Genomic DNA, 10,509 nt, shown 5'->3' with positions numbered 1-10,509 from the left:
ACATACATCAGAAGGATGAAAACTCACTCGATTGACAGCTGTACTCTAAAATCTGGATAATCATGCAGTTGTTAAATCCACAAATCGACGCTTTCTTAACTAATCGTATACATACCAGGAAGACTTGAGTTCTAACATTTTTGTGTTATTTGAGGCCGAGTAGGCTAAACCATCGTAATTCAGACAAAGTAAAATTTAAATTGAGCGCCATTTTGCCGTGGAGCTGGCTGGAGAGACCTTGGAACGAATCCAATAAATCTTCCTTGCTGAGGACCCTACAGGAATTTTAACCAAGAGTTCAAGGCCGATGGTAAAACCGAGACATAATATTTAACAACTATTCCACTCGCACTTGTTGGATAATAAGTTAACGACATTTGTAGACCATGGGATAATTAGCAATTATTGAATGAGGCTGAGTAGGATTTGAAGAATTCTGCAGACCTCGGAGGGTGTTATCCACCTCGGCCGAACACCCTCCGAGATCTGCAGAATTCTTCATATCCTACGAAAGCCGAATTCAATAATTGCTTTATTATTTATTCAAAATATTTAAAACTTTCGTAAAATTGCTGCTAACTCCACTGCAGTTGTAAGCCGATTTCTGATGTTTTTCTCGTTGAGGTAAGTCTAAAACTCATGATTAAAGGGAAAGTATGGCCTAGAAAAAGTTTCTCTGAATCGAAAGTTCTTTACCTGTATTGTCATACTTGACCACTCATGTGGGCTTAATGAGTTTAAATAACCAACAGTAGCGCTTTGAAAGGTCACCACTAATTGCCATAACTCAAACTGACATTTCCCTTTTTATTCAACTTAAACGACGTTCAATCTACTTCAGACTTCAAATCTACTTCAAAGAAACAAACATTTCACTGTGCAGAGAATATTCAGATTAGGCGAGCCAAAGAGTTGAACCCGGATCTATGCGTTCTCCTTGCATATTCCAATATCCACTAGACTGACGAGACAAGCTCCTGGAAAAACGAATCTTTTAGAGTATTGACATAGTAGTGCCCAGCAAAACAAGTAAAAACTAACCGCCTTCAAAGTGGTTTTTAGACCTAAATAAGGTAGATTAGCGCGGCTTTGCTTAGAAACGCTATTTCTTGTTGAACTAAAGCTCTAATTCTGCCTGTTTTCATTCTTTTTACAGCGATAAGCTTCTCATATTAAGATCGTCGTGTAATTGTAAGGAAATGTCCATTGTCAGTTTGACGGATATCCATTAGTGTATCATGGGCTATTTTAAATTGAAATCCGCCATCTTTGTTTCTGTGTATGCAAACGAGGCTATGACGTACCAGTAGTCAAGGATTTCCCCGGATGACTAGATGTACTTGATGTTACTCTGACGCTCTAACCAACATTGGAACCCACAAATGACCAGCTCCCAAGATCAGTGGCTTCATAGCTCAGTTGGTTAGAGCGTCGCACCGGTATTGCGAGGTCACGGGTTCAAACCCCGTTGAAGTCCTGAATTTTTCAGGCTTCTTTACGCAATTGCAAAAATTGCATTCATAACTGCGAGGATCATAGCTTCACTTGATTTCATATCCGCAGTTCATATATGATTCATTTCATATATCATTTCACAGCACTAATGGCTGCCATGTTTGCGAGGTTTGCAAAGTGGAGAGAGAAGTCAGGGACTGGTAACTAAAACCGCAGGCAGAGTGCAGGCTCAGAGCGTGTCACGAAATGATATGAGGTAAGGGATATCGTGCAATCTCCAACAGGACACGCAACATACGAAATAGAGGGTACAGAAGTCTCCAGAAGTGTTAGACGAGGTCACAGTAAACTAAAATTTACATTTCTACCTCACAAAATTTTGTTATTTATCCTAGAAAGTCTGCACCTTTTGGTCATTATGTACTTCATACGCTAAAAAGTCGATCTTCTTTTATACGTTAGTCAGGTCATATTTTGTTGTTTGTACGGTTACGACAGCCAAAAAATGTCTTTATACGTTAAACAGTTAACCCCATTGACACCCTCTATTCTAGAAAGAACCGCTTGCTTAAGAAAGCCACATTCATAATAAGCAGATCAAACGGCTGATTTCCGTGTGGGAAGCAGGCCGCCGGTTTTGCCGCAGCACTCTGAGTAAAAATTCTTTGACGATGAAACGCAAATATCTTTTTCAAAAGCAGAATCTTTCATACAAATTTACAGCTTTGGCGGACTTTGAGCGACAAATCGTCGAGAAAACAATACACTTCACATATTGTTTGTTCGCTCCCAGCTCGTCAGCCGTTTGACGATGAAACGCAAATATCTTTTTCAAAAGCAGAATCTTTCATACAAATTTACAGCTTTGGCGGACTTTGAGCGACAAATCGTCGAGAAAACAATACACTTCACATATTGTTTGTTCGCTCCCAGCTCGACTCGGACAGCCGTCACAAGGCCCGACGAATGGAATGGGAAAATCGATGCAGGCCACTAAACAAGACTCGACGCCAAAGGAAGATAAAGACAACTCAGAGCATCAATTTGCAACAGTGCGCGTTATTAAAACTTATTGAAGTGAGCAAACTTCACCGTTACACATTTCAAAGTGAACGATGAAAGAAACTGAAAACCCACGAGATTAGTAATTGCAAATATTTTAATCCTTATTGAATACGTTTAAAAAAGCTGGTAATTTTGTTTTCTAAATGTTGGAGCCGTGAGATACACAGAATGATGAGAAGACGGTATAAAATGGTCTTAAAACTGTTAATTTCTTGACGAATCAAGAATATTGTACATTACAAAATACTCGGCCTGTAACCTTGCATTGCGTGTACTCGATATTCACTGAAACAAGGCAGGTACAAAACACAGGTCACAGGTCATTGTTTTACCAATACAGAAAGTATCTTAAACATTATCCTCAACATTATCCTAACCAAGTACCCTACCCCTAACCCTAAAAAAATGTTTTAGGCCTAATTGGGCTAAGGTTAGCATTTATGAATGTTTAGGATACTTTCTGTATTGGTAAAACAATGACCTATGACCTGTTTTGACCGGTGACCTGTGTTTTTTACCAGCCACACCGAAACGTGGTTATACACTTTTTCCAAATGCCCAACGAAGATATATGGCAAAACGTTTCTATTCAAGAATACAATGGATATAACTCGAACAAAAACGACGTTCTATTTTGAAATAAGCATCACTTTAAAGCCTTCAGAAACTGATCTTTAATCAACCAACCCTCAGCTTTCTTTGACACCTGTACAAATCACACTTGCACTGACATTTAAATACACAGCGATAAATGAACAAGTACACATTTAGCACTGTGTAGTTCTGCGATCATAATTTCGTTATGATTTAGCAGCCGTCGGGTCTCAATGGCGGGTTCTAAATCTTGATTTTCACGATTAAAGTTTTCAAACCGCGTGGAACTCAGTGAGCCAATTACCCTTCGTTCATTACCTTTGTTATCCTGTGAAAAGTTTGGTGGCAAAAGTATATATCAACTTGTTTCACCGAGCCGTCAAACTCAGTTCAGTTTAACAACTCTGGAATAACGACAGGCCGGTTTTATCATCATCATCATCATCATCTTGTCCTTTTCCCTCTAAGGGAAATAGGGCCTTGCGTTCTCTCTCTCCAAGCTTCTCGGTCCGTCGCACAACTACCGGCTTCGCCCAACCTTTGAATCTAAGTTCACCTCGTTCTCGTTCTACAGTTCTTCGCCATGTCTTCTTCGACCTACCTCTCCTACGTCTTCCTTCTGGGGTCCATGTTAAGGCTATCCTTGTGTTCTCATTTACACATTTCCTCAGCACATGCCCAATCAGTTTCCAGCGCCTATGTTTTATCTGCTGAGTGATCTCTTCTATATTCGTCTTGAATCTTATCTCTTCATTCGCCACTCTCATAGTCCAGTAAATCTTCAGAATTCGTCGTAGGCATTTGTGGAGGAAAACTTTAAGCTTGGTCTCGTCGCTTTTAATCATTCGCCAAGTTTCGCAAACGATAGAGAAGGACAGCCAGTACACTGGATCTAAAAATCCTCAACTTGGTGTTTATGCTGAGTAGACTGTTCCTCCAGATGTTCTATAACTTTACCCTGCTTGTGCAGGCCGGTTTACCCATCTCTTAATCGATGTGTTTAAAAGTGGTGTTTTACCATGTCGCGTCGTGGTGGCCATATTGAGCTGGAAGCGGACAAGTAGTGATTCAGTCTCCTCAAGACAACAAAAGAAGAGCACTCAAAATACCAACACAGCATCTACAATGAAGATAAACTTTTTAAGACGTGAATTCATGAGAAATTCGACGCATGGTATAATCGAAGCGCAAGCTCTTTCACTATTACCAAGGATCGAAGTCCATTTCGTTTCATTTCTAGCGAGTCGCTTAAATGTCACAGACCACCACATCATCGTTTGTTGATAACACATTTACTATCTTCGTTCAAAAATTGTTTTTGAATATTTTGAAGAAAAATCTGCGTTATAGTGAGAGGAACTGAATGCACTGGTTGTGTTTATTTGTTGCACGAATTATAAAACCGTAACCGGTGAGTAAAACACGGCTGAATTTTTTTCGCAGTTTATCGTCTTTCGACTTCAAAGTCGTCTCTTGGAAATAAATGCACTCTCTTTCAGCTTTGAAATGGCATGATAATCTTAATAATATGTCCGGTTTATCGCAGAGAAAAAATGTTTATGCGTGAGTGCTTGAACCGTCCACAGTGTTCGCGGTCACACATGGCGGGTTCAGCTGTCACGCAGAAAACAAACATGGCATCATATTTCTTGGACTCCAAATCATCGATGATTGATAAAGCCATATTTAGTCTACAAGTAAACAGAAAAAGCAAAAAAATTGACGTCTGTTAAAATCTCTGCGTGTGAAAAATACTGCTCATGCCATTGCTTGACACTGCCCTTTAAGCACGCGCGTTTTTCGAGACGCGGACGGCAACCGGAAGAGAATATTTCGCGTGCCAGGACAGTGGTGTTTCCAAGATTTTTATACTAATCATCTCTGATGAAGAAAGATACTTGGCAATGTAAATGTGGTTGTGTGAAGACAAATTTAAAGGGAAAACAGCTCACTTCCGGTTGCCGTCCGCGTCGCAAAAACGCGCGTGCTTAAGCTCCCTAATCACTGAGTACAGTAATGCAAAACCAATGCAATTCGCTGATTACTTTCGACACTCAGTTGAAAACCCCTGTATCAATGAATAAAATTGATAAAATTTTCTCAACTCGGATATAGCTATAAGGCAGGAAAAATCGCTCTTGTCGAAAACATAGAATGGGATGACATGTTAAACGTAAGATTTATATTTAGGCACGGTTGAGATTACCTTCGGTGTCGTAAGTTGGGAAACGGGAAAACTCGCGAAAGGTTTGTTTTAAAAGTTCTCTGCTTAACAAATTTACAAATGCCATGTTGGCTTATTTTCCGTTCGGAGGCCACGGGTTCATGTCTGGGTCAAACCAAGCCTCGGGCGGAGTCTTAAAATAACTGAGGAGACAATGCTGTCTTTGCAAATGGATAGTCTTTCATTTCTTCTCGGATGAGGACGATCACCTGAGGCCCGCTTCACAAAAGCCTATTTTGTTTGAGGTCAAGGTATGCAAAAACCGTCATGATCAAGGGGATTTTGCCGAGTGGTAGAAAGGACCTTCGCTTCTATGTTCAGAGTAGCTTACACATTTTCAGTTTGTACAGAAGAGAGCCTTAGATGAACTGGGAGGAAAAACCTATTCGAATCTGTACATAGAATCGTCAGCAAAGGCTTCGTTGCGCCTCAAACGGATAGGGTTGAAGTAAAATATGTCATTTTTCAAAGGTTTTTTGCGTAATGTTCGATTTAGAGACATCACAGCCTTGAAGCCATTGCAGTTTCATTATTGTCAGGGGCACCCAACGTCAATTTTCGGAAAATATCTGTTCGGAAGACGATTTGAGATCTAGAATTTTCGGAACATTTGTTCCAAAATTTCTTGCTTGCCTGCCTGTCCTAGGATTTTCGAACATCTAAAAAATGAAATAATTGCCCATTTTTAACGGATTTTTACCCTAAAAAGGTCACCTAGAATTTTCGGGAGCCCTTTTTCTGGCTGAAATTTTCGAAAAGGTATGTTTTGATCCCTATAATTTTCGGATCACTAGACTTTCAGCTAGGAAATCCGAACAGATAAAAACAATTTAGGGGGTAAAAATATGCCTATATCTATCGTTTAAACACCAAAATACGTTTAACAATGCTATGTTGGGTGCCCCTGTATTGTGAGAGAGAGTACTTGGTGGTCAGACTCAGCCGGATTTCCTAGCTCTGCGTGTCGGTTTTTCACTGATATTAAAATGATATGGAAAGTGGAAAACAGATCTTTATGCTTAGTGCCTCTTCTTTTTCTTCATCAGTAAATCTTTATTGCTTTTCTAACCTTCAGGTAATCCGTTGTGGCTTTTCTAACCTGATTATTTGGGCATAATTAAGCTTTGACCCGCTAAGATTAGCCTTTGCTACCTGCAGGTATGCCACGGCAAATTTTCTAATCTTTTCTTGACAAGGGTAAAGGGTTTTTTCTTGTATGTATATGTAGATGTATGCATGAATGGAAAGTTTTTCGCTTGTGTTTTTCTGTCTTTTATGAGCGTGGCCGAACATGCAAGTACCTCTCGAGTCATGCATTCGCGAGTATATCGGTTAATGGCAGTTATACCTCATCTCAGTGAAACATATGATTGACACACGACTTGGAACAAATCTCTTTGTACCCAAAGATGACACCAAAATTTAGGGACGCGTCCTGAAAAAGAAAAAACGCAAGTCAACGACATAGCAATAGAGTGTGCTCGGGTGAGCGCATTGAGAAAAAGACAGAGAAAAAGGGAGTTTTCAGTCAATGTACTAAGATCCATGAAAGTGACCTTCAAATACTATAATACATGAGTTTTGGATTACGTGTTTTCAAGCCTCTTTTGTACCCGTGCACGTGGGACAGGATGTTTAATGTAACATGTCCAAAAAGTTAGGAAAATAACTCTCAATTTTTGGAGCAACGGCCTATGGTGCTGAATTTGTTTAATTAAGATAACGGTGCACCTGTGTTTCATTATTCAATTGTTGCCAACTGCATTGTAGACAATTTCCTCGGACAATGATAAAAACTTGTCACAGAAAAGCCTTTCTTAGAGTGTCGACTAGCCAGCAAAAATTCCGCGGGCAGCTTGGTGAGTGATTATATCATAGTTGGTTTCCACCAACGGATTTCCACAGTCAGTAGACAAAGTTTGAAATCTAAATTCAGTTCCTCTTAATAGTGAACTGTATTGTAAAGTTCATATACTGTCACATCGGTTACTTTTATTTTATTTGCCACTGAATATAATACCCCCCTTTGCAACAGCCATGGCTCCATGGCGTTTTTTTTTTACCGTAAAAGAAGAGACAAAAGTATTCGTGGCTCTTGAAGTTATGTTAAAAGCAGCAGGCGATACGTGGATTTCCTGAAAGTTTGCGTGAAACGCTATGACGTCTCTCTGTTATAACCCGGCCTGTCTAGTAAAGATTTTGGATTTTCTTAATGATGGCAATGACTGGTTCTGTCATGATAATCTCGTAAAAGATCTAATATACGTCAATGCAATGCAACTGAAAGGTAAAACAAACTCAACTGAAGTCAAAGTGATGCGAGTGTGAGGCCGCTATCAGCATCGTTCAAGTTCCTAACCAAACCCAAAATTCAAAGCGGTTTCCAGCGCTACTGAAACGGAGCAACGGAAAGGTTCAAACATGGCAAAACCCCCTGTAGTTAGATTGTACGAAATCATTAGTTAAACTGATACTTTACAGTCAACGAGTCGATGTCTTGACTAATTTTACATGTATAAAAAGATGTTGGACTCTCTTTAAAGAAATACCGCTCACAGACATACCATCTTACCCTGCGATCAGGTCTATTTTTAGTTACGCCCATATGTTCTCTTATGTCGTCGCTTGGCCTGACCAAAATCCGGACAGTTGGCCGACCAAACTCGTGATCTGATTGGCTGCTAAAACGCAGGAAGTGAAAACGCCATCGTGATTGCTCGGAGCTCTCGCGAAGTCCTCGAGACTGATCCGTCATAAGGGTACGAAAAAATTGCTGCCTTTTTTCTTACAATGACGTGGACCGTGCAACTTGATTTTATTCATATAAATGGAAATGTGCCATCTTAAACATGTCATAAATTGTCCAGAATCGGGCTTGAATCTCTGGAAAGAGTGAAATTAATTAGCGATTCTGTTCCCGAGCTCTGTGGCCATGTGGTTGAAAGTACTTTGGCACAAACTTCCCTGATGTTTTGAAAGCTAAATAGCTGGTTCTTTCAAATGGCAATGAAAGCCAATGCATATTGGTTTCCTGGATAAGACATAGGACGTACATATCAACGAGAGGAGATGCTGATAAAATCGCAAGTTACACGAATGCATGTTTTGAATAACTGTAAGCTAATATCAAACGGTTTTATTTATTTACTGTACATGACATGGTTTCAAGTTGAGTTGACTTAGAACTCGCATTCCAGGAACTTAAATGGCATGTTTCCGGAGAGAACGAAACTTTGTGAGTCCATTTTAATGTTCGTACTCCATCAAAAAATTAACGTCTAAGCTTACTTATCATGATTTTACTGCGCGCAATTCTAGAAATACACTGCAACTGAAGATTACCGGAAAAAAATCACCAAAGAAACCTTCATGGGAAAGAAAGTTAAAAGAATATTGTATTTCTCTCTTTTTTTTTCTTTGAAAGTCTATTGCCAAACCGTCCAACGACAAAATTAAGATGTCAAGCTTACTTCACTGCATATTCAGTGAAGTTCGGAGGAAGAATTACACCGGCCTTTGCAGCAATAGTCATCGAAAAGGCACAGAAGGTAACATTTCCCATGCCGTAAAAGTGTTTTTTTCAAATTAGAGCCAAAGGTACTTTCGAATTCGTTAATAATTCCTCCCTCGGTAGTTAACTCTTGTCAAAACCAAATAGCGTATATCTGCCGTCCACACGTGTACTGTGTAATGGAAGTAAATCTGATTGGCCGACGAAGGACATGTCAATCAATCAAAAAAGTGGGCTGAAGGAATTTGGTCAGACTCTATTTCTCGTTTCGCCAACTCCACAGTACGTACCACGAGAAACTAAGGCCTGTTCCAAACATCGTGCTACTGCCGTGCCGAACTCAAATGACTTTGGCTTGGCAATGGCACGACGATGGCACGGCAGCGGTTTCAAATGTCAAACCTAATACACTCGCGCCAAATTCAAAAGACAAAACAAACCATCCATCCAGCGTAATAGTATGGAAATAATGCAAAATACATTAAATTAATTTATGAATTGACTTCGGCGCAACAATAGCACGCCGTTTGAAACCAAGTCGTGCTACTGCCGTGCGGCACGGCAAGTCCTGCCGTGCTAAGTAGTCGTGCCGAACCTAAGTTAGCCGTGCCGCGCTTAATGGTTTCAAACGGCGTGCTACTGCCGTGCTTAAATGGAAATGACAATTTTATTTGAATTCGGCACGGCAGTAGCACGACGTTTGGATCAGGCCTAAAATAGAGCCTGATCGCAGGTTAGGAACAGATGATCGTTACTTCCAATTTTAATATAAATTCAAAGATAATTTATTTGGTAGCAGTTCATGGTTCTCTCCATGTTCATACCAGGAAACCGTTGGGCTAGTGTCATCTGCAGATAGTTTTGCTGTGCAAAACTAAAGGCAATTGGGCAAATCATTGATGCAAATTAAGAATAAAAGGGTATGGTCAGAGGATGCCCCATTGACTTTGCACTGCTGTTTACGATCAGAGGATTAAGATTTAAAAAAAAAGGTAACAGCTGTGTAATCAAAGCCAAAGTATTCTAATTGCTTCAATAAGATGTCACGATTAACTAACTAATCGACTCCCAGTCATTCATTACATCTGGCTGGGTCTGCGGTGCTCCGAGATCACATATTGGTCGTTGGCGCCTTCACATACATTCGGTCCGATCCCGTTGAGCCGTTTGATCTTGTGATCTTGAAAAGCCCTTGAAGGGAGCGGTCAACTAAGCACATTTACATTTTACATTTACAATTGTATCAAAAGACTTCTTTAACTCCAGCAATATTGCACTTTTAGCACGATTTCTTTCAATGTTAACTCACCAGTCACTGGTGAGATCAAGCGAGGCTGTAACTGTGGAATGCAATGATCTAAAACTTGACTGCTGTGGATTAGTAAGACCTTGGTTATCTAAGTACCTTTGCAGCTGTTATAAGCCTATCGAAAACGCATGGCATGCCACTGTAGGCATATAGCAAAACTGATCGTAATTGCTTTTGTCGCTGCGCTCGCTATCTCTGAATATTGCAGAGAAGTCAGCAATTTTAAGGTCGTGTGAAAATATATGTGTTCTAATAGAAAAGTAAAAATGATTGCTGAGAAGCTGGATGGTATAGGGAGCAGCAAGTTTCAATAAGGAATACTTACCCGATTAGGTTAATTAAATAACTTTT

General features: G+C 40.0%; 1 non-coding gene across 1 annotated transcript; it reads left to right on the top strand.

Moving 5' to 3' along the window:
* The first annotated feature begins 1,404 nt into the window (after positions 1-1,404).
* Trnat-ggu (transfer RNA threonine (anticodon GGU)) lies at positions 1,405-1,477 on the top strand. The gene has a single exon. It is a non-coding gene; the product is annotated as a tRNA-Thr (tRNA).
* The last annotated feature ends 9,032 nt before the right edge of the window (positions 1,478-10,509 follow it).

Source organism: Montipora capricornis, unplaced genomic scaffold (assembly GCF_036669925.1).
Source record: "Montipora capricornis isolate CH-2021 unplaced genomic scaffold, ASM3666992v2 scaffold_465, whole genome shotgun sequence".
NCBI classification, from domain to species: domain Eukaryota; kingdom Metazoa; phylum Cnidaria; class Anthozoa; order Scleractinia; family Acroporidae; genus Montipora; species Montipora capricornis.
The sequence above is the reverse complement of the archived record's forward strand: the minus strand, read 5'-3'. Positions and strand labels throughout refer to the sequence as shown.